Source organism: Athene noctua, chromosome 3 (genome assembly GCF_965140245.1).
Source record: "Athene noctua chromosome 3, bAthNoc1.hap1.1, whole genome shotgun sequence".
Lineage (NCBI taxonomy): Eukaryota > Metazoa > Chordata > Aves > Strigiformes > Strigidae > Athene > Athene noctua.
This window is the reverse complement of record NC_134039.1, coordinates 88775076-88799691: the sequence shown is the minus strand read 5'-3', so window position 1 is coordinate 88799691 and position 24616 is coordinate 88775076.

The window sequence follows — 24616 nt, the reverse complement described above, 5'->3', positions numbered from 1 at the left end:
TGGCAGAGGATGGAGGACCGAGAGGAGAAGGGAAAAGGGGAAAAGGAAGAGGCAGTGAGGAAGTGATGGAGAAAGAAACAGTAGCAACTGAGAGATGAGAAGAGGGACAGGTCCGAGGCAGAGAGGTGGAGAAAGAGCATCAAGCCAGGGATGGGAACAGGCCAGACGGATCAGGAGAGAGGAGGCAGCACTGAGGCATCCAGAAGACAGGTGAGCAACAGGGAGACAGAGAGCAGGAGACGACTGCGGAAGAAATAGAGACGGGGGGGTGGGATGCTGGCCTAGAACCAACAAGAGCAACAGAGAGAAAGACAGACGGGTGGAGAACGACAAAAGACAGAAGAGAGAACAAGAGAGAGAGATGAAGCAACCAACAGATTCAAAGTCTTCCATCGATTCAAGTCTTCAAAGAGCACGTCAAGGCAGGAACGCAGGCAGTGCAGAAAAGCTGCAAGAGACCTAAAAGAGAGGCTGGAAGAGAAATAAAGACCAGAAAAATGTGGTATCCAAAACGGGGTGGGAGGCTGAAACGGGGTGGGAGGCTGGAGGGCAGTAGAGGCCAGGAAGAAATGGAGGCTGAAAATAGGTGGGAGGCTGAAACGGGGTGGGAGGCTGGAGGGCAGTAGAGGCCAGGAAGAAATGGAGGCCGAAAAGAGGTGGGAGGCTGAAACAGGGTGGGAGGCTGGAAGGCAGTAGAGGCCAGAAAAAAATGGAGGCCAAAAATAGGTGGGAGGCTCAAACCGGGTGGGAGGCTGGAGGGCGGTAGAGGCCAGAAAAAAATGGAGGCCGAAAATAGGTGGGAGGCTGAAAAAGGGTGGGAGGCTGGAGGGCAGTAGAGGCCAGGAAAAAATGGAGGCCGAAAAGAGGTGGGAGGCTGAAACAGGGTGGGAGGCTGGAAGGCAGTAGAGGCCAGAAAAAAATGGAGGCCAAAAATAGGTGGGAGGCTGAAACCGGGTGGGAGGTTGGAGGGCGGTAGAGGCCAGAAAAAAATGGAGGCCGAAAATAGGTGGGAGGCTGAAAAAGGGTGGGAGGCTGGAGGGCGGTAGAGGCCAGAAAAAAATGGAGGCCGAAAATGGGTGGGAGGCTGAAACGGGGTGGGAGGCTGAAACGGGGTGGGAGGCTGGAGGGCAGTAGAGGCCAGAAAAAATTGTAGTCCGTGATAAAGTGGGAGGCTGGAGAGCAGCGGAGGCCAGGAAATAAATGGAGACAAAAAAAAGAAAAAAGGTGGGAGACTGAAACAGAGTGGAAGCCTGCATGGCAGTAGAGAGTAGAAAAAATTGGAGACCAATAAAAGGTGGGGTGTTGAAATGGAGTGTGAAGCCAGGGGCAGGTAGAGGCAAGAAAAATCAGAGATGGCAAGAGGGAGGAATGGAGGGAGGCAGGGTGGGAACGAGGAAAGCAGGCTGCAAAAGGCTGCAAAATAAAGAGAGGAAGTTATATAGGGAGGGAGTCAGGCTTCAAGAGAGAGGGAGGGAGGCAGGCCTCAAGAGGCTGGAAGAGGGAGGCAGGCAGGCAGTCTACAAGAGGCTGCAAGACGGAGGGAGGGAGGGAGGGAGGGAAGCAGTCTGTGAGATGTAGGGAGGGAAGGAGGGAGGCAAGCTGGCAGGGTGCAAGAGGCTGCAAGAGAGAGGGAGGCAGGCAGGCAGACTGAAAGAGGCTGCAAGACGGAGGAAAGAAGGTATATATGGAGGGAGGGAAAAAAGGTGGGCTGCAAGAAGGAGGGAGGCATGCAAGTTAAAGAGGCTGAAAGAGGGAGGCATGAAGACAGTCTGCAAGAGGCTGCAAGAGGGCGGGAGGCAGGGAGCCAGGTTGCAAGATCAAGGGAGGCATGCAGGCAGGCATTGTGCAAGAGGATGCAAGAGGGAGGGAGGCAGACAGGCACGCTGAAAATGACTGCACGAGGGAGGGAAGGACGCAGCCAGGAAGCCTGCAAGAGGATGCCAGAGGCACGGAGGCAGGCAGGCCAGCAGGGTGCAAGAGGCTGCAAGAGGGAGGGAGCAGGCAGGCCAGCAGGGTGCAAGAGGCTGCAAGAGGGAGGGAGCAGGCAAGAGTAAGGGAGGGAGACGGGCAGGCTGCAAGAGTTTGAAAGAGAGTACGAGGCAGTCAGGCAGGCTGCAAGAGGCTACAAGTCAGGGGGAGGCAGGCAGGCCGGCAGGGTGCAAGAGGCTGCAAGAGGGAGGGAGCAGGCAGGCCAGCAGGGTGCAAGAGGCTGCAAGAGGGAGGGAGCAGGCAAGAGTAAGGGAGGGAGACGGGCAGGCTGCAAGAGTTTGAAAGAGAGTACGAGGCAGTCAGGCAGGCTGCAAGAGGCTACAAGTCAGGGGGAGGCAGGCAGGCCGGCAGGGTGCAAGAGGCTGCAAGAGGGAGGGATGCAGGCAGGCAGGCAGGGTGCAAGAGGCTGCAAGAGGGAGGGAGGCAGGCAGGCAGGCAGGCAAGCTGCAAGAGGCTGCAAGAGGAAGGCAGGAAGGAAAGAGTAAGGGAGGGAGGCAGACAGGCTGCAAGACGCTGAAAGCGGGTAGGAGGCAGTCAGGCAGGCTGCAAGAGGCTACAAGGGGGCGGGAGGCAGGGAGCCAGGTTGCAAGATCAAGGGAGGCACGCAGGCAGGCATTGTGCAAGAGGATGCAAGAGGGATGGAAGCAGGCAGGCCGGCAGGGTGCAAGAGTCTGCAAGAGGGGGGGAGGCAGGCAGGCAAGCGGCAAGAATCTGCAAGAGGGAGGGAGCAGGCAAGAGTAAGGGAGGGAGGCAGACAGGCTGCAAGAGTTTGAAAGAGGGTAGGAGGCAGTCAGGCAGGCTGCAAGATGCTACAGGAGGGGGGGAGGCAGGCAGGCAGGCTGCAAGAGGGAGGGAGGCTTGGCGTAAGCGAAGGGCGGGAAAAAGTGGAGGCGCACATGGAGTGGAAGGAGCAAAATGACTGGCAGGCTGCAGGAAAGTGGAGGCCTAGACGCCACAGGGCAAACTTCTGCCAGGAAAGCGGAGATGCCGGAAGGAGGTGCACGCTCTGATGGGCATTAGTGTTTGAAAAGGGCTGGATAGCCAAAAAGGGATGAGAGGCCCTGGTGGAATTAGAGACGGTGAAATCACTTAGAAAAGGGGGGGGGGGGGGGGGGGATCTACAGGCATATGTTGGAAGCAAAACAGGATCACGGAGCAAGACAGAGGAAGAGAGGTAATGATGGGTCGAGACTAGAAAGACAGAGAGAAATCACCTGTGGGGGGAAAGGAAGGTGGGAAGGAGGGAGAGCAAGGGACGGTCAAGAAGACAGAGGGATTGAAGGCACGAGAGAGCAAGAGATTGAGAAAGGGAGAGGGATCGGGACGGGCTACAAGCTGAAAGGGAAAGGCCCACGGAGCAGAAGGGAAGGGCACGGGAGCTGGGCACGAGTTTGTACTAGGAAAGAACACCACCGAGAGGGGTATGGATCTCTACAGGCAAAACGCTTGGCAGAGGATGGAGGACCGAGAGAAGAAGGGAAAAGGGGAAAAGGAAGAGGCAGTGAGGAAGTGATGGAGAAAGAAACAGTAGCAACTGAGAGATGAGAAGAGGGACAGGTCCGAGGCAGAGAGGTGGAGAAAGAGCATCAAGCCAGGGATGGGAGCAGGCCAGATGGATCAGGAAAAAGAGGAGGCAGCACTGAGGCATCCAGAAGACAGGTGAGCAACAGGGAGACAGAGAGCAGGAGACGACTGCGGAAGAAATAGAGACGGGGGGGTGGGATGCTGGCCTAGAACCAACAAGAGCAACAGAGAGAAAGACAGACGGGTGGAGAACGACAAAAGACAGAAGAGAGAAGAAGAGAAAGAGATGAAGCAATCAGTAGATTCAAATTCTTCCATCGATTCAATTCTTCAAAGAGCACATCTAGGCAGGAACGCAGGCAGTGCAGAAAAGCTGCAAGAGACCTAAAAGAGAGGCTGGAAGGGAAATACAGGCCAGAAAAATGTTGTATCCCAAATGGGGTCTGAGGCTGGAGGGCTGTAGAGGCCAGAAAAAATTGGATGCCGACAAAAGGTGGGAGGCTGAAATGGGGTGGGTGGCCAGGGGGAGATAAAGGCCAAAAAAATGTGGGAGGCTGAAACATGGTGGGAGGCTGCCCGGGGGGGGGGGGGGGGGGGGGGTGTAGAGACCAAAAAAAGTGGTGGCTGCAAGGGGGAGGGAGGCTTAGGGGAAGTTGAGGGCAGGAAAACATGGAGGCCAAACGGTGTGGAAGGACCAAAATGGGTGGGAGGCCCCGGGAAAGTAGGCCTTAGAATAAAGGGGAGTGTATTATGTGGAAACTATTTGGGGGCGGACAGTTTCAGTGGGACTGTTTTGGGGCCTAAATATTTCAGGGGGTATCGTTTCAGGGGAATTGATACGGAGGGTCTATTTCAGGGAGGCTATTTGGAGACTCCTTTGGGGGAGTATTTTGGTGGGTGTATTTAGGAGGGATATTTAACGGACGACTATTTGACGGGGGAGTATTTTAAGAGCAGAGCATTACAGGGGGATTATTTCCAGGGGGATGTCTTTCGAGGGATCTATTTCAGAGGGAGTGCTTCAGGGGAGAGCATTTGAGGGGAGACTATTCCAGGAGAAAGGATTTGGGGAGGACCGTTTCTGGGGAGAACATTTTGGGGGGGGGAGTACTGGTGGAGGTAGATTTTCCAGGGAGAGTGTTTTGTGGCAGGAGAGTTATGGCAGGTACTGTTTCAGGGGGACTATTTATTGGGGAAAACTATTTCAGGGGTACTGTGGAGGACTCTTCCTGAGGAAGTGTTATGGGAGGGACGGTTTCAGGGAGACTATTTCAGGGGGACGTATTTTGGGGAGGACTCTTTGGTTGCAGTCCTATTTTGAGGCGGGAGTGTTACAGGACAGACTATTTCAGGAGTGCTACTTTGAGGGTGTTTTGCCAATTATCAGGCCTAGCATAAAGGACACAGCCAGCCTCAAGATGAACCGATAACCAAATTAAATTTGACACTAAAGGGTTGCTACACGGGTGATCACTGGGGGTACAAGTCAATCGGGTTACACATAATTGACATCAATCACAACGATCCCAACAACGACACCGCACGACCAGCAATGGCTGCAATAAACACTGAAATACAGTCTCCCATAGAAGGGATGGGAGACAACCAGGTCAACAAGCCAAATACATAAGACCAAGAAAGCCAGATACTGAATCTCTACAAAGCCCACATTGACAAAAGCCAGACCTGAAGAGCCCAGTTCCAGGGAGTCGGGAGATCCTTCCCCAACAGAAAATTCTTCAGAATGCATCCACCACACAGACAGCCAGTCCACACTTCCTGCAAGCGGTCCCAGCTTTTATCCTCTCCATGGGACACCTGACCTGTCTTTACTTAATGCAGAACACCTGGGGCACATTTACCTAATGGCTCTCCCTGCAAAGCCAGAGGGAAGTTTAAAGGGAAACTCACCACCACTTTGTGAAGGACTGTGGAAATCGCCCCTATGTCAACCTTAATTTGGGGCTTGGGGTTGAAACCCCAGCATTTCAGAGGGGCACGAGTTTAAGGGGGAATATTTTGGGGGGATTATTTCAGAGAGTGAGTTATTGCGGGAGGGACTACTTCAGGGAGACTCTTTTGAAGGCACTATTGCAGGGGGGAATATGGCAGGGGGGACTATTTGGGGAGGAACTGTTTCAGGCGGGGCTATTTCAAGGCAGGGGAGTGTTACTGGACAGACTATTTCGGAAGACTCTTCAGGGGCAGTATTTTCAGGGGTCCCAAAATGTGATGGGAGGCCACAGGAAAGAAGAGTCCACAGGACAAACATAGGCCAGAAACAAGTAGGTGCCGGTAGGGGGTGCACGTTCTGATGGGCATTAGAGTCTGAAAAGGGCTGGGAAGACAAAAAAAGAGTGGGAGGCCATGTGGGAATTACAAATGGAGAAATCACGAGGGAAAAAAAAAAAAAAAAAAAAAGAGGAGAAGTCCAGCGGGCACATGTTGGAGGAAAAACAGGTTGAGGGAGCAAGACAGAGGAAGAGAGATAATGATGGGCCGAGACTAGAAAGGCAGAGAGAGAGAGAGAGAAATCAAATGTGGGGAGAAAGGAAGGTGGAAAGGAGGGAGAGCAAGAGAAGGTTAAAAAGGCAGAGAGCATAAGGGGAAGAGAGAGCAAGAGAGAGACAAAGGGAGAGGGAGCGGGACGGGCTACAAATTGAAAGGGAAAAGGCCACAGAGCAGAAGAGAATGGAACAGGGATCTGGGCACAGGGTTATAGCAGGAAAGAGCACCACCGAGACGGGTATGGATCTCTACAGGCAAAATGCTTGGCAGAGGATGGAGGACCGAGAGGAGAAGGGAAAAGGGGAAAAGGAAGAGGCAGTGAGGAAGTGATGGAGAAAGAAACAGTAGCAACTGAGAGATGAGAAGAGGGACAGGTCCGAGGCAGAGAGGTGGAGAAAGAGCATCAAGCCAGGGATGGGAACAGGCCAGACGGATCAGGAGAGAGGAGGCAGCACTGAGGCATCCAGAAGACAGGTGAGCAACAGGGAGACAGAGAGCAGGAGACGACTGCGGAAGAAATAGAGACGGGGGGGTGGGATGCTGGCCTAGAACCAACAAGAGCAACAGAGAGAAAGACAGACGGGTGGAGAACGACAAAAGACAGAAGAGAGAACAAGAGAGAGAGATGAAGCAACCAACAGATTCAAAGTCTTCCATCGATTCAAGTCTTCAAAGAGCACGTCAAGGCAGGAACGCAGGCAGTGCAGAAAAGCTGCAAGAGACCTAAAAGAGAGGCTGGAAGAGAAATAAAGACCAGAAAAATGTGGTATCCAAAACGGGGTGGGAGGCTGAAACGGGGTGGGAGGCTGGAGGGCAGTAGAGGCCAGGAAGAAATGGAGGCTGAAAATAGGTGGGAGGCTGAAACGGGGTGGGAGGCTGGAGGGCAGTAGAGGCCAGGAAGAAATGGAGGCCGAAAAGAGGTGGGAGGCTGAAACAGGGTGGGAGGCTGGAAGGCAGTAGAGGCCAGAAAAAAATGGAGGCCAAAAATAGGTGGGAGGCTCAAACCGGGTGGGAGGCTGGAGGGCGGTAGAGGCCAGAAAAAAATGGAGGCCGAAAATAGGTGGGAGGCTGAAAAAGGGTGGGAGGCTGGAGGGCAGTAGAGGCCAGGAAAAAATGGAGGCCGAAAAGAGGTGGGAGGCTGAAACAGGGTGGGAGGCTGGAAGGCAGTAGAGGCCAGAAAAAAATGGAGGCCAAAAATAGGTGGGAGGCTGAAACCGGGTGGGAGGTTGGAGGGCGGTAGAGGCCAGAAAAAAATGGAGGCCGAAAATAGGTGGGAGGCTGAAAAAGGGTGGGAGGCTGGAGGGCGGTAGAGGCCAGAAAAAAATGGAGGCCGAAAATGGGTGGGAGGCTGAAACGGGGTGGGAGGCTGAAACGGGGTGGGAGGCTGGAGGGCAGTAGAGGCCAGAAAAAATTGTAGTCCGTGATAAAGTGGGAGGCTGGAGAGCAGCGGAGGCCAGGAAATAAATGGAGACAAAAAAAAGAAAAAAGGTGGGAGACTGAAACAGAGTGGAAGCCTGCATGGCAGTAGAGAGTAGAAAAAATTGGAGACCAATAAAAGGTGGGGTGTTGAAATGGAGTGTGAAGCCAGGGGCAGGTAGAGGCAAGAAAAATCAGAGATGGCAAGAGGGAGGAATGGAGGGAGGCAGGGTGGGAACGAGGAAAGCAGGCTGCAAAAGGCTGCAAAATAAAGAGAGGAAGTTATATAGGGAGGGAGTCAGGCTTCAAGAGAGAGGGAGGGAGGCAGGCCTCAAGAGGCTGGAAGAGGGAGGCAGGCAGGCAGTCTACAAGAGGCTGCAAGACGGAGGGAGGGAGGGAGGGAGGGAAGCAGTCTGTGAGATGTAGGGAGGGAAGGAGGGAGGCAAGCTGGCAGGGTGCAAGAGGCTGCAAGAGAGAGGGAGGCAGGCAGGCAGACTGAAAGAGGCTGCAAGACGGAGGAAAGAAGGTATATATGGAGGGAGGGAAAAAAGGTGGGCTGCAAGAAGGAGGGAGGCATGCAAGTTAAAGAGGCTGAAAGAGGGAGGCATGAAGACAGTCTGCAAGAGGCTGCAAGAGGGCGGGAGGCAGGGAGCCAGGTTGCAAGATCAAGGGAGGCATGCAGGCAGGCATTGTGCAAGAGGATGCAAGAGGGAGGGAGGCAGACAGGCACGCTGAAAATGACTGCACGAGGGAGGGAAGGACGCAGCCAGGAAGCCTGCAAGAGGATGCCAGAGGCACGGAGGCAGGCAGGCCAGCAGGGTGCAAGAGGCTGCAAGAGGGAGGGAGCAGGCAGGCCAGCAGGGTGCAAGAGGCTGCAAGAGGGAGGGAGCAGGCAAGAGTAAGGGAGGGAGACGGGCAGGCTGCAAGAGTTTGAAAGAGAGTACGAGGCAGTCAGGCAGGCTGCAAGAGGCTACAAGTCAGGGGGAGGCAGGCAGGCCGGCAGGGTGCAAGAGGCTGCAAGAGGGAGGGAGCAGGCAGGCCAGCAGGGTGCAAGAGGCTGCAAGAGGGAGGGAGCAGGCAAGAGTAAGGGAGGGAGACGGGCAGGCTGCAAGAGTTTGAAAGAGAGTACGAGGCAGTCAGGCAGGCTGCAAGAGGCTACAAGTCAGGGGGAGGCAGGCAGGCCGGCAGGGTGCAAGAGGCTGCAAGAGGGAGGGATGCAGGCAGGCAGGCAGGGTGCAAGAGGCTGCAAGAGGGAGGGAGGCAGGCAGGCAGGCAGGCAAGCTGCAAGAGGCTGCAAGAGGAAGGCAGGAAGGAAAGAGTAAGGGAGGGAGGCAGACAGGCTGCAAGACGCTGAAAGCGGGTAGGAGGCAGTCAGGCAGGCTGCAAGAGGCTACAAGGGGGCGGGAGGCAGGGAGCCAGGTTGCAAGATCAAGGGAGGCACGCAGGCAGGCATTGTGCAAGAGGATGCAAGAGGGATGGAAGCAGGCAGGCCGGCAGGGTGCAAGAGTCTGCAAGAGGGGGGGAGGCAGGCAGGCAAGCGGCAAGAATCTGCAAGAGGGAGGGAGCAGGCAAGAGTAAGGGAGGGAGGCAGACAGGCTGCAAGAGTTTGAAAGAGGGTAGGAGGCAGTCAGGCAGGCTGCAAGATGCTACAGGAGGGGGGGAGGCAGGCAGGCAGGCTGCAAGAGGGAGGGAGGCTTGGCGTAAGCGAAGGGCGGGAAAAAGTGGAGGCGCACATGGAGTGGAAGGAGCAAAATGACTGGCAGGCTGCAGGAAAGTGGAGGCCTAGACGCCACAGGGCAAACTTCTGCCAGGAAAGCGGAGATGCCGGAAGGAGGTGCACGCTCTGATGGGCATTAGTGTTTGAAAAGGGCTGGATAGCCAAAAAGGGATGAGAGGCCCTGGTGGAATTAGAGACGGTGAAATCACTTAGAAAAGGGGGGGGGGGGGGGGGGGATCTACAGGCATATGTTGGAAGCAAAACAGGATCACGGAGCAAGACAGAGGAAGAGAGGTAATGATGGGTCGAGACTAGAAAGACAGAGAGAAATCACCTGTGGGGGGAAAGGAAGGTGGGAAGGAGGGAGAGCAAGGGACGGTCAAGAAGACAGAGGGATTGAAGGCACGAGAGAGCAAGAGATTGAGAAAGGGAGAGGGATCGGGACGGGCTACAAGCTGAAAGGGAAAGGCCCACGGAGCAGAAGGGAAGGGCACGGGAGCTGGGCACGAGTTTGTACTAGGAAAGAACACCACCGAGAGGGGTATGGATCTCTACAGGCAAAACGCTTGGCAGAGGATGGAGGACCGAGAGAAGAAGGGAAAAGGGGAAAAGGAAGAGGCAGTGAGGAAGTGATGGAGAAAGAAACAGTAGCAACTGAGAGATGAGAAGAGGGACAGGTCCGAGGCAGAGAGGTGGAGAAAGAGCATCAAGCCAGGGATGGGAGCAGGCCAGATGGATCAGGAAAAAGAGGAGGCAGCACTGAGGCATCCAGAAGACAGGTGAGCAACAGGGAGACAGAGAGCAGGAGACGACTGCGGAAGAAATAGAGACGGGGGGGTGGGATGCTGGCCTAGAACCAACAAGAGCAACAGAGAGAAAGACAGACGGGTGGAGAACGACAAAAGACAGAAGAGAGAAGAAGAGAAAGAGATGAAGCAATCAGTAGATTCAAATTCTTCCATCGATTCAATTCTTCAAAGAGCACATCTAGGCAGGAACGCAGGCAGTGCAGAAAAGCTGCAAGAGACCTAAAAGAGAGGCTGGAAGGGAAATACAGGCCAGAAAAATGTTGTATCCCAAATGGGGTCTGAGGCTGGAGGGCTGTAGAGGCCAGAAAAAATTGGATGCCGACAAAAGGTGGGAGGCTGAAATGGGGTGGGTGGCCAGGGGGAGATAAAGGCCAAAAAAATGTGGGAGGCTGAAACATGGTGGGAGGCTGCCCGGGGGGGGGGGGGGGGGGGGGTGTAGAGACCAAAAAAAGTGGTGGCTGCAAGGGGGAGGGAGGCTTAGGGGAAGTTGAGGGCAGGAAAACATGGAGGCCAAACGGTGTGGAAGGACCAAAATGGGTGGGAGGCCCCGGGAAAGTAGGCCTTAGAATAAAGGGGAGTGTATTATGTGGAAACTATTTGGGGGCGGACAGTTTCAGTGGGACTGTTTTGGGGCCTAAATATTTCAGGGGGTATCGTTTCAGGGGAATTGATACGGAGGGTCTATTTCAGGGAGGCTATTTGGAGACTCCTTTGGGGGAGTATTTTGGTGGGTGTATTTAGGAGGGATATTTAACGGACGACTATTTGACGGGGGAGTATTTTAAGAGCAGAGCATTACAGGGGGATTATTTCCAGGGGGATGTCTTTCGAGGGATCTATTTCAGAGGGAGTGCTTCAGGGGAGAGCATTTGAGGGGAGACTATTCCAGGAGAAAGGATTTGGGGAGGACCGTTTCTGGGGAGAACATTTGGGGGGGGGGAGTACTGGTGGAGGTAGATTTTCCAGGGAGAGTGTTTTGTGGCAGGAGAGTTATGGCAGGTACTGTTTCAGGGGGACTATTTATTGGGGAAAACTATTTCAGGGGTACTGTGGAGGACTCTTCCTGAGGAAGTGTTATGGGAGGGACGGTTTCAGGGAGACTATTTCAGGGGGACGTATTTTGGGGAGGACTCTTTGGTTGCAGTCCTATTTTGAGGCGGGAGTGTTACAGGACAGACTATTTCAGGAGTGCTACTTTGAGGGTGTTTTGCCAATTATCAGGCCTAGCATAAAGGACACAGCCAGCCTCAAGATGAACCGATAACCAAATTAAATTTGACACTAAAGGGTTGCTACACGGGTGATCACTGGGGGTACAAGTCAATCGGGTTACACATAATTGACATCAATCACAACGATCCCAACAACGACACCGCACGACCAGCAATGGCTGCAATAAACACTGAAATACAGTCTCCCATAGAAGGGATGGGAGACAACCAGGTCAACAAGCCAAATACATAAGACCAAGAAAGCCAGCTACTGAATCTCTACAAAGCCCACATTGACAAAAGCCAGACCTGAAGAGCCCAGTTCCAGGGAGTCGGGAGATCCTTCCCCAACAGAAAATTCTTCAGAATGCATCCACCACACAGACAGCCAGTCCACACTTCCTGCAAGCGGTCCCAGCTTTTATCCTCTCCATGGGACACCTGACCTGTCTTTACTTAATGCAGAACACCTGGGGCACATTTACCTAATGGCTCTCCCTGCAAAGCCAGAGGGAAGTTTAAAGGGAAACTCACCACCACTTTGTGAAGGACTGTGGAAATCGCCCCTATGTCAACCTTAATTTGGGGCTTGGGGTTGAAACCCCAGCATTTCAGAGGGGCACGAGTTTAAGGGGGAATATTTTGGGGGGATTATTTCAGAGAGTGAGTTATTGCGGGAGGGACTACTTCAGGGAGACTCTTTTGAAGGCACTATTGCAGGGGGGAATATGGCAGGGGGGACTATTTGGGGAGGAACTGTTTCAGGCGGGGCTATTTCAAGGCAGGGGAGTGTTACTGGACAGACTATTTCGGAAGACTCTTCAGGGGCAGTATTTTCAGGGGTCCCAAAATGTGATGGGAGGCCACAGGAAAGAAGAGTCCACAGGACAAACATAGGCCAGAAACAAGTAGGTGCCGGTAGGGGGTGCACGTTCTGATGGGCATTAGAGTCTGAAAAGGGCTGGGAAGACAAAAAAAGAGTGGGAGGCCATATGGGAATTACAAATGGAGAAATCACGAGGGAAAAAAAAAAAAAAAAAAAAAGAGGAGAAGTCCAGCGGGCACATGTTGGAGGAAAAACAGGTTGAGGGAGCAAGACAGAGGAAGAGAGATAATGATGGGCCGAGACTAGAAAGGCAGAGAGAGAGAGAGAGAAATCAAATGTGGGGAGAAAGGAAGGTGGAAAGGAGGGAGAGCAAGAGAAGGTTAAAAAGGCAGAGAGCATAAGGGGAAGAGAGAGCAAGAGAGAGAGAAAGGGAGAGGGAGCGGGACGGGCTACAAATTGAAAGGGAAAAGGCCACGGAGCAGAAGAGAATGGAACAGGGATCTGGGCACAGGGTTATAGCAGGAAAGAGCACCACCGAGACGGGTATGGATCTCTACAGGCAAAATGCTTGGCAGAGGATGGAGGACCGAGAGGAGAAGGGAAAAGGGGAAAAGGAAGAGGCAGTGAGGAAGTGATGGAGAAAGAAACAGTAGCAACTGAGAGATGAGAAGAGGGACAGGTCCGAGGCAGAGAGGTGGAGAAAGAGCATCAAGCCAGGGATGGGAACAGGCCAGACGGATCAGGAGAGAGGAGGCAGCACTGAGGCATCCAGAAGACAGGTGAGCAACAGGGAGACAGAGAGCAGGAGACGACTGCGGAAGAAATAGAGACGGGGGGGTGGGATGCTGGCCTAGAACCAACAAGAGCAACAGAGAGAAAGACAGACGGGTGGAGAACGACAAAAGACAGAAGAGAGAACAAGAGAGAGAGATGAAGCAACCAACAGATTCAAAGTCTTCCATCGATTCAAGTCTTCAAAGAGCACGTCAAGGCAGGAACGCAGGCAGTGCAGAAAAGCTGCAAGAGACCTAAAAGAGAGGCTGGAAGAGAAATAAAGACCAGAAAAATGTGGTATCCAAAACGGGGTGGGAGGCTGAAACGGGGTGGGAGGCTGGAGGGCAGTAGAGGCCAGGAAGAAATGGAGGCTGAAAATAGGTGGGAGGCTGAAACGGGGTGGGAGGCTGGAGGGCAGTAGAGGCCAGGAAAAAATGGAGGCCGAAAAGAGGTGGGAGGCTGAAACAGGGTGGGAGGCTGGAAGGCAGTAGAGGCCAGAAAAAAATGGAGGCCAAAAATAGGTGGGAGGCTGAAACCGGGTGGGATGCTGGAGGGCGGTAGAGGCCACAAAAAAAATGGAGGCCGAAAATAGGTGGGAGGCTGAAAAAGGGTGGGAGGCTGGAGGGCAGTAGAGGCCAGGAAAAAATGGAGGCCGAAAAGAGGTGGGAGGCTGAAACAGGGTGGGAGGCTGGAAGGCAGTGCAGGCCAGAAAAAAATGGAGGCCAAAAATAGGTGGGAGGCTCAAACCGGGTGGGAGGCTGGAGGGCGGTAGAGGCCAGAAAAAAATGGAGGCCGAAAATAGGTGGGAGGCTGAAAAAGGGTGGGAGGCTGGAGGGCAGTAGAGGCCAGGAAAAAATGGAGGCCGAAAAGAGGTGGGAGGCTGAAACAGGGTGGGAGGCTGGAAGGCAGTAGAGGCCAGAAAAAAATGGAGGCCAAAAATAGGTGGGAGGCTGAAACCGGGTGGGAGGTTGGAGGGCGGTAGAGGCCAGAAAAAAATGGAGGCCGAAAATAGGTGGGAGGCTGAAAAAGGGTGGGAGGCTGGAGGGCGGTAGAGGCCAGAAAAAAATGGAGGCCGAAAATGGGTGGGAGGCTGAAACGGGGTGGGAGGCTGGAGGGCAGTAGAGGCCAGGAAATAATGGAGGCCAAAAAGAGGTGGGAGGCTGAAATGGGGTGGGAGGCTGGAGGGCAGTAGAGGCCAGAAAAAATTGTAGTCCGTGATAAAGTGGGAGGCTGGAGAGCAGCGGAGGCCAGGAAATAAATGGAGACAAAAAAAAGAAAAAAGGTGGGAGACTGAAACAGAGTGGAAGCCTGCATGGCAGTAGAGAGTAGAAAAAATTGGAGACCAATAAAAGGTGGGGTGTTGAAATGGAGTGTGAAGCCAGGGGCAGGTAGAGGCAAGAAAAATCAGAGATGGCAAGAGGGAGGAATGGAGGGAGGCAGGGTGGGAACGAGGAAAGCAGGCTGCAAAAGGCTGCAAAATAAAGAGAGGAAGTTATATAGGGAGGGAGTCAGGCTTCAAGAGAGAGGGAGGGAGGCAGGCCTCAAGAGGCTGGAAGAGGGAGGCAGGCAGGCAGTCTACAAGAGGCTGCAAGACGGAGGGAGGGAGGGAGGGAGGGAGGGAGGGAGGGAGGGAGGGAGGGAGGGAGGAAGGGAAGCAGTCTGTGAGATGTAGGGAGGGAGGGAGGGAGGCAAGCTGGCAGGGTGCAAGAGGCTGCAAGAGAGAGGGAGGCAGGCAGGCAGACTGAAAGAGGCTGCAAGACGGAGGAAAGAAGGTATATATGGAGGGAGGGAAAAAAGGTGGGCTGCAAGAAGGAGGGAGGCATGCAAGTTAAAGAGGCTGAAAGAGGGAGGCATGAAGACAGTCTGCAAGAGGCTGCAAGAGGGCGGGAGGCAGGGAGCCAGGTTGCAAGATCAAGGGAGGCATGCAGGCAGGCATTGTGCAAGAGGATGCAAGAGGGAGGGAGGCAGACAGGCACGCTGAAAATGACTGCACGAGGGAGGGAAGGACGCAGCCAGGAAGCCTGCAAGAGGATGCCAGAGGCACGGAGGCAGGCAGGCCAGCAGGGTGCAAGAGGCTGCAAGAGGGAGGGAGCAGGCAGACCAGCAGGGTGCAAGAGGCTGCAAGAGGGAGGGATGCAGGCAGGCACGCAGGGTGCAAGAGGCTGCAAGAGGGAGGGAGGCAGGCAGGCAGGCAGGCAAGCTGCAAGAGGCTGCAAGATGAAGGCAGGAAGGAAAGAGTAAGGGAGGGAGGCAGACAGGCTGCAAGACGCTGAAAGCGGGTAGGAGGCAGTCAGGCAGGCTGCAAGAGGCTACAAGGGGGCGGGAGGCAGGGAGCCAGGTTGCAAGATCAAGGGAGGCACGCAGGCAGGCATTGTGCAAGAGGATGCAAGAGGGATGGAAGCAGGCAGGCCGGCAGGGTGCAAGAGTCTGCAAGAGGGGGGGAGGCAGGCAGGCAAGCGGCAAGAATCTGCAAGAGGGAGGGAGCAGGCAAGAGTAAGGGAGGGAGGCAGACAGGCTGCAAGAGTTTGAAAGAGGGTAGGAGGCAGTCAGGCAGGCTGCAAGATGCTACAGGAGGGGGGGAGGCAGGCAGGCAGGCTGCAAGAGGGAGGGAGGCTTGGCGTAAGCGAAGGGCGGGAAAAAGTGGAGGCGCACATGGAGTGGAAGGAGCAAAATGACTGGCAGGCTGCAGGAAAGTGGAGGCCTAGACGCCACAGGGCAAACTTCTGCCAGGAAAGCGGAGATGCCGGAAGGAGGTGCACGCTCTGATGGGCATTAGTGTTTGAAAAGGGCTGGATAGCCAAAAAGGGATGAGAGGCCCTGGTGGAATTAGAGACGGTGAAATCACTTAGAAAAGGGGGGGGGGGGGGGGGGGGGATCTACAGGCATATGTTGGAAGCAAAACAGGATCACGGAGCAAGACAGAGGAAGAGAGGTAATGATGGGTCGAGACTAGAAAGACAGAGAGAAATCACCTGTGGGGGGAAAGGAAGGTGGGAAGGAGGGAGAGCAAGGGACGGTCAAGAAGACAGAGGGATTGAAGGCACGAGAGAGCAAGAGATTGAGAAAGGGAGAGGGATCGGGACGGGCTACAAGCTGAAAGGGAAAGGCCCACGGAGCAGAAGGGAAGGGCACGGGAGCTGGGCACGAGTTTGTACTAGGAAAGAACACCACCGAGAGGGGTATGGATCTCTACAGGCAAAACGCTTGGCAGAGGATGGAGGACCGAGAGAAGAAGGGAAAAGGGGAAAAGGAAGAGGCAGTGAGGAAGTGATGGAGAAAGAAACAGTAGCAACTGAGAGATGAGAAGAGGGACAGGTCCGAGGCAGAGAGGTGGAGAAAGAGCATCAAGCCAGGGATGGGAGCAGGCCAGATGGATCAGGAAAAAGAGGAGGCAGCACTGAGGCATCCAGAAGACAGGTGAGCAACAGGGAGACAGAGAGCAGGAGACGACTGCGGAAGAAATAGAGACGGGGGGGTGGGATGCTGGCCTAGAACCAACAAGAGCAACAGAGAGAAAGACAGACGGGTGGAGAACGACAAAAGACAGAAGAGAGAAGAAGAGAAAGAGATGAAGCAATCAGTAGATTCAAATTCTTCCATCGATTCAATTCTTCAAAGAGCACATCTAGGCAGGAACGCAGGCAGTGCAGAAAAGCTGCAAGAGACCTAAAAGAGAGGCTGGAAGGGAAATACAGGCCAGAAAAATGTTGTATCCCAAATGGGGTCTGAGGCTGGAGGGCTGTAGAGGCCAGAAAAAATTGGATGCCGACAAAAGGTGGGAGGCTGAAATGGGGTGGGTGGCCAGGGGGAGATAAAGGCCAAAAAAATGTGGGAGGCTGAAACATGGTGGGAGGCTGCCCGGGGGGGGGGGGGGGGGGGGTGTAGAGACCAAAAAAAGTGGTGGCTGCAAGGGGGAGGGAGGCTTAGGGGAAGTTGAGGGCAGGAAAACATGGAGGCCAAACGGTGTGGAAGGACCAAAATGGGTGGGAGGCCCCGGGAAAGTAGGCCTTAGAATAAAGGGGAGTGTATTATGTGGAAACTATTTGGGGGCGGACAGTTTCAGTGGGACTGTTTTGGGGCCTAAATATTTCAGGGGGTATCGTTTCAGGGGAATTGATACGGAGGGTCTATTTCAGGGAGGCTATTTGGAGACTCCTTTGGGGGAGTATTTTGGTGGGTGTATTTAGGAGGGATATTTAACGGACGACTATTTGACGGGGGAGTATTTTAAGAGCAGAGCATTACAGGGGGATTATTTCCAGGGGGATGTCTTTCGAGGGATCTATTTCAGAGGGAGTGCTTCAGGGGAGAGCATTTGAGGGGAGACTATTCCAGGAGAAAGGATTTGGGGAGGACCGTTTCTGGGGAGAACATTTTGGGGGGGGGAGTACTGGTGGAGGTAGATTTTCCAGGGAGAGTGTTTTGTGGCAGGAGAGTTATGGCAGGTACTGTTTCAGGGGGACTATTTATTGGGGAAAACTATTTCAGGGGTACTGTGGAGGACTCTTCCTGAGGAAGTGTTATGGGAGGGACGGTTTCAGGGAGACTATTTCAGGGGGACGTATTTTGGGGAGGACTCTTTGGTTGCAGTCCTATTTTGAGGCGGGAGTGTTACAGGACAGACTATTTCAGGAGTGCTACTTTGAGGGTGTTTTGCCAATTATCAGGCCTAGCATAAAGGACACAGCCAGCCTCAAGATGAACCGATAACCAAATTAAATTTGACACTAAAGGGTTGCTACACGGGTGATCACTGGGGGTACAAGTCAATCGGGTTACACATAATTGACATCAATCACAACGATCCCAACAACGACACCGCACGACCAGCAATGGCTGCAATAAACACTGAAATACAGTCTCCCATAGAAGGGATGGGAGACAACCAGGTCAACAAGCCAAATACATAAGACCAAGAAAGCCAGATACTGAATCTCTACAAAGCCCACATTGACAAAAGCCAGACCTGAAGAGCCCAGTTCCAGGGAGTCGGGAGATCCTTCCCCAACAGAAAATTCTTCAGAATGCATCCACCACACAGACAGCCAGTCCACACTTCCTGCAAGCGGTCCCAGCTTTTATCCTCTCCATGGGACACCTGACCTGTCTTTACTTAATGCAGAACACCTGGGGCACATTTACCTAATGGCTCTCCCTGCAAAGCCAGAGGGAAGTTTAAAGGGAAACTCACCACCACTTTGTGAAGGACTGTGGAAATCGCCCCTATGTCAACCTTAATTTGGGGCTTGGGGTTGAAACCCCAGCATTTCAGAGGGGCACGAGTTTAAGGGGGAATATTTTGGGGGGATTATTTCAGAGAGTGAGTTATTGCGGGAGGGACTACTTCAGGGAGACTCTTTTGAAGGCACTATTGCAGGGGGGAATATGGCAGGGGGGACTATTTGGGGAGGAACTGTTTCAGGCGGGGCTATTTCAAGGCAGGGGAGTGTTACTGGACAGACTATTTCGGAAGACTCTTCAGGGGCAGTATTTTCAGGGGTCCCAAAATGTGATGGGAGGCCACAGGAAAGAAGAGTCCACAGGACAAACATAGGCCAGAAACAAGTAGGTGCCGGTAGGGGGTGCACGTTCTGATGGGCATTAGAGTCTGAAAAGGGCTGGGAAGACAAAAAAAGAGTGGGATGCCATGTGGGAATTACAAATGGAGAAATCACGAGGGAAAAAAAAAAAAAAAGAGGAGAAGTCCAGCGGGCACATGTTGGAGGAAAAACAGGTTGAGGGAGCAAGACAGAGGAAGAGAGATAATGATGGGCCGAGACTAGAAAGGCAGAGAGAGAGAGAGAGAAATCAAATGTGGGGAGAAAGGAAGGTGGAAAGGAGGGAGAGCAAGAGAAGGTTAAAAAGGCAGAGAGCATAAGGGGAAGAGAGAGCAAGAGAGAGACAAAGGGAGAGGGAGCGGGACGGGCTACAAATTGAAAGGGAAAAGGCCACAGAGCAGAAGAGAATGGAACAGGGATCTGGGCACAGGGTTATAGCAGGAAAGAGCACCACCGAGACGGGTATGGATCTCTACAGGCAAAATGCTTGGCAGAGGATGGAGGACCGAGAGGAGAAGGGAAAAGGGGAAAAGGAAGAGGCAGTGAGGAAGTGATGGAGAAAGAAACAGTAGCAACTGAGAGATGAGAAGAGGGACAGGTCCGAGGCAGAGAGGTGGAGAAAGAGCATCAAGCCAGGGATGGGAACAGGCCAGACGGATCAGGAGAGAGGAGGCAGCACTGAGGCATCCAGAAGACAGGTGAGCAACAGGGAGACAGAGAGCAGGAGACGACTGCGGAAGAAATAGAGACGGGGGGGTGGGATGCTGGCCTAGAACCAACAAGAGCAACAGAGAGAAAGACAGACGGGTGGAGAACGACAAAAGACAGAAGAGAGAACAAGAGAGAGAGATGAAGCAACCAACAGATTCAAAGTCTTCCATCGATTCAAGTCTTCAAAGAGCACGTCAAGGCAGGAACGCAGGCAGTGCAGAAAAGCTGCAAGAGACCTAAAAGAGAGGCTGGAAGAGAAATAAAGACCAGAAAAATGTGGTATCCAAAACGGGGTGGGAGGCTGAAACGGGGTGGGAGGCTGGAGGGCAGTAGAGGCCAGGAAGAAATGGAGGCTGAAAATAGGTGGGAGGCTGAAACGGGGTGGGAGGCTGGAGGGCAGTAGAGGCCAGGAAGAAATGGAGGCCGAAAAGAGGTGGGAGGCTGAAACAGGGTGGGAGGCTGGAAGGCAGTAGAGGCCAGAAAAAAATGGAGGCCAAAAATAGGTGGGAGGCTCAAACCGGGTGGGAGGCTGGAGGGCGGTAGAGGCCAGAAAAAAATGGAGGCCGAAAATAGGTGGGAGGCTGAAAAAGGGTGGGAGGCTGGAGGGCAGTAGAGGCCAGGAAAAAATGGAGGCCGAAAAGAGGTGGGAGGCTGAAACAGGGTGGGAGGCTGGAAGGCAGTAGAGGCCAGAAAAAAATGGAGGCCAAAAATAGGTGGGAGGCTGAAACCGGGTGGGAGGTTGGAGGGCGGTAGAGGCCAGAAAAAAATGGAGGCCGAAAATAGGTGGGAGGCTGAAAAAGGGTGGGAGGCTGGAGGGCGGTAGAGGCCAGAAAAAAATGGAGGCCGAAAATGGGTGGGAGGCTGAAACGGGGTGGGAGGCTGAAACGGGGTGGGAGGCTGGAGGGCAGTAGAGGCCAGAAAAAATTGTAGTCCGTGATAAAGTGGGAGGCTGGAGAGCAGCGGAGGCCAGGAAATAAATGGAGACAAAAAAAAGAAAAAAGGTGGGAGACTGAAACAGAGTGGAAGCCTGCATGGCAGTAGAGAGTAGAAAAAATTGGAGACCAATAAAAGGTGGGGTGTTGAAATGGAGTGTGAAGCCAGGGGCAGGTAGAGGCAAGAAAAATCAGAGATGGCAAGAGGGAGGAATGGAGGGAGGCAGGGTGGGAACGAGGAAAGCAGGCTGCAAAAGGCTGCAAAATAAAGAGAGGAAGTTATATAGGGAGGGAGTCAGGCTTCAAGAGAGAGGGAGGGAGGCAGGCCTCAAGAGGCTGGAAGAGGGAGGCAGGCAGGCAGTCTACAAGAGGCTGCAAGACGGAGGGAGGGAGGGAGGGAGGGAAGCAGTCTGTGAGATGTAGGGAGGGAAGGAGGGAGGCAAGCTGGCAGGGTGCAAGAGGCTGCAAGAGAGAGGGAGGCAGGCAGGCAGACTGAAAGAGGCTGCAAGACGGAGGAAAGAAGGTATATATGGAGGGAGGGAAAAAAGGTGGGCTGCAAGAAGGAGGGAGGCATGCAAGTTAAAGAGGCTGAAAGAGGGAGGCATGAAGACAGTCTGCAAGAGGCTGCAAGAGGGCGGGAGGCAGGGAGCCAGGTTGCAAGATCAAGGGAGGCATGCAGGCAGGCATTGTGCAAGAGGATGCAAGAGGGAGGGAGGCAGACAGGCACGCTGAAAATGACTGCACGAGGGAGGGAAGGACGCAGCCAGGAAGCCTGCAAGAGGATGCCAGAGGCACGGAGGCAGGCAGGCCAGCAGGGTGCAAGAGGCTGCAAGAGGGAGGGAGCAGGCAGGCCAGCAGGGTGCAAGAGGCTGCAAGAGGGAGGGAGCAGGCAAGAGTAAGGGAGGGAGACGGGCAGGCTGCAAGAGTTTGAAAGAGAGTACGAGGCAGTCAGGCAGGCTGCAAGAGGCTACAAGTCAGGGGGAGGCAGGCAGGCCGGCAGGGTGCAAGAGGCTGCAAGAGGGAGGGAGCAGGCAGGCCAGCAGGGTGCAAGAGGCTGCAAGAGGGAGGGAGCAGGCAAGAGTAAGGGAGGGAGACGGGCAGGCTGCAAGAGTTTGAAAGAGAGTACGAGGCAGTCAGGCAGGCTGCAAGAGGCTACAAGTCAGGGGGAGGCAGGCAGGCCGGCAGGGTGCAAGAGGCTGCAAGAGGGAGGGATGCAGGCAGGCAGGCAGGGTGCAAGAGGCTGCAAGAGGGAGGGAGGCAGGCAGGCAGGCAGGCAAGCTGCAAGAGGCTGCAAGAGGAAGGCAGGAAGGAAAGAGTAAGGGAGGGAGGCAGACAGGCTGCAAGACGCTGAAAGCGGGTAGGAGGCAGTCAGGCAGGCTGCAAGAGGCTACAAGGGGGCGGGAGGCAGGGAGCCAGGTTGCAAGATCAAGGGAGGCACGCAGGCAGGCATTGTGCAAGAGGATGCAAGAGGGATGGAAGCAGGCAGGCCGGCAGGGTGCAAGAGTCTGCAAGAGGGGGGGAGGCAGGCAGGCAAGCGGCAAGAATCTGCAAGAGGGAGGGAGCAGGCAAGAGTAAGGGAGGGAGGCAGACAGGCTGCAAGAGTTTGAAAGAGGGTAGGAGGCAGTCAGGCAGGCTGCAAGATGCTACAGGAGGGGGGGAGGCAGGCAGGCAGGCTGCAAGAGGGAGGGAGGCTTGGCGTAAGCGAAGGGCGGGAAAAAGTGGAGGCGCACATGGAGTGGAAGGAGCAAAATGACTGGCAGGCTGCAGGAAAGTGGAGGCCTAGACGCCACAGGGCAAACTTCTGCCAGGAAAGCGGAGATGCCGGAAGGAGGTGCACGCTCTGATGGGCATTAGTGTTTGAAAAGGGCTGGATAGCCAAAAAGGGATGAGAGGCCCTGGTGGAATTAGAGACGGTGAAATCACTTAGAAAAGGGGGGGGGGGGGGGGGGGGATCTACAGGCATATGTTGGAAGCAAAACAGGATCACGGAGCAAGACAGAGGAAGAGAGGTAATGATGGGTCGAGACTAGAAAGACAGAGAGAAATCACCTGTGGGGGGAAAGGAAGGTGGGAAGGAGGGAGAGCAAGGGACGGTCAAGAAGACAGAGGGATTGAAGGCACGAGAGAGCAAGAGATTGAGAAAGGGAGAGGGATCGGGACGGGCTACAAGCTGAAAGGGAAAGGCCCACGGAGCAGAAGGGAAGGGCACGGGAGCTGGGCACGAGTTTGTACTAGGAAAGAACACCACCGAGAGGGGTATGGATCTCTACAGGCAAAACGCTTGGCAGAGGATGGAGGACCGAGAGAAGAAGGGAAAAGGGGAAAAGGAAGAGGCAGTGAGGAAGTGATGGAGAAAGAAACAGTAGCAACTGAGAGATGAGAAGAGGGACAGGTCCGAGGCAGAGAGGTGGAGAAAGAGCATCAAGCCAGGGATGGGAGCAGGCCAGATGGATCAGGAAAAAGAGGAGGCAGCACTGAGGCATCCAGAAGACAGGTGAGCAACAGGGAGACAGAGAGCAGGAGACGACTGCGGAAGAAATAGAGACGGGGGGGTGGGATGCTGGCCTAGAACCAACAAGAGCAACAGAGAGAAAGACAGACGGGTGGAGAACGACAAAAGACAGAAGAGAGAAGAAGAGAAAGAGATGAAGCAATCAGTAGATTCAAATTCTTCCATCGATTCAATTCTTCAAAGAGCACATCTAGGCAGGAACGCAGGCAGTGCAGAAAAGCTGCAAGAGACCTAAAAGAGAGGCTGGAAGGGAAATACAGGCCAGAAAAATGTTGTATCCCAAATGGGGTCTGAGGCTGGAGGGCTGTAGAGGCCAGAAAAAATTGGATGCCGACAAAAGGTGGGAGGCTGAAATGGGGTGGGTGGCCAGGGGGAGATAAAGGCCAAAAAAATGTGGGAGGCTGAAACATGGTGGGAGGCTGCCCGGGGGGGGGGGGGGGGGGGGTGTAGAGACCAAAAAAAGTGGTGGCTGCAAGGGGGAGGGAGGCTTAGGGGAAGTTGAGGGCAGGAAAACATGGAGGCCAAACGGTGTGGAAGGACCAAAATGGGTGGGAGGCCCCGGGAAAGTAGGCCTTAGAATAAAGGGGAGTGTATTATGTGGAAACTATTTGGGGGCGGACAGTTTCAGTGGGACTGTTTTGGGGCCTAAATATTTCAGGGGGTATCGTTTCAGGGGAATTGATACGGAGGGTCTATTTCAGGGAGGCTATTTGGAGACTCCTTTGGGGGAGTATTTTGGTGGGTGTATTTAGGAGGGATATTTAACGGACGACTATTTGACGGGGGAGTATTTTAAGAGCAGAGCATTACAGGGGGATTATTTCCAGGGGGATGTCTTTCGAGGGATCTATTTCAGAGGGAGTGCTTCAGGGGAGAGCATTTGAGGGGAGACTATTCCAGGAGAAAGGATTTGGGGAGGACCGTTTCTGGGGAGAACATTTGGGGGGGGGGAGTACTGGTGGAGGTAGATTTTCCAGGGAGAGTGTTTTGTGGCAGGAGAGTTATGGCAGGTACTGTTTCAGGGGGACTATTTATTGGGGAAAACTATTTCAGGGGTACTGTGGAGGACTCTTCCTGAGGAAGTGTTATGGGAGGGACGGTTTCAGGGAGACTATTTCAGGGGGACGTATTTTGGGGAGGACTCTTTGGTTGCAGTCCTATTTTGAGGCGGGAGTGTTACAGGACAGACTATTTCAGGAGTGCTACTTTGAGGGTGTTTTGCCAATTATCAGGCCTAGCATAAAGGACACAGCCAGCCTCAAGATGAACCGATAACCAAATTAAATTTGACACTAAAGGGTTGCTACACGGGTGATCACTGGGGGTACAAGTCAATCGGGTTACACATAATTGACATCAATCACAACGATCCCAACAACGACACCGCACGACCAGCAATGGCTGCAATAAACACTGAAATACAGTCTCCCATAGAAGGGATGGGAGACAACCAGGTCAACAAGCCAAATACATAAGACCAAGAAAGCCAGCTACTGAATCTCTACAAAGCCCACATTGACAAAAGCCAGACCTGAAGAGCCCAGTTCCAGGGAGTCGGGAGATCCTTCCCCAACAGAAAATTCTTCAGAATGCATCCACCACACAGACAGCCAGTCCACACTTCCTGCAAGCGGTCCCAGCTTTTATCCTCTCCATGGGACACCTGACCTGTCTTTACTTAATGCAGAACACCTGGGGCACATTTACCTAATGGCTCTCCCTGCAAAGCCAGAGGGAAGTTTAAAGGGAAACTCACCACCACTTTGTGAAGGACTGTGGAAATCGCCCCTATGTCAACCTTAATTTGGGGCTTGGGGTTGAAACCCCAGCATTTCAGAGGGGCACGAGTTTAAGGGGGAATATTTTGGGGGGATTATTTCAGAGAGTGAGTTATTGCGGGAGGGACTACTTCAGGGAGACTCTTTTGAAGGCACTATTGCAGGGGGGAATATGGCAGGGGGGACTATTTGGGGAGGAACTGTTTCAGGCGGGGCTATTTCAAGGCAGGGGAGTGTTACTGGACAGACTATTTCGGAAGACTCTTCAGGGGCAGTATTTTCAGGGGTCCCAAAATGTGATGGGAGGCCACAGGAAAAAAGAGTCCACAGGACAAACATAGGCCAGAAACA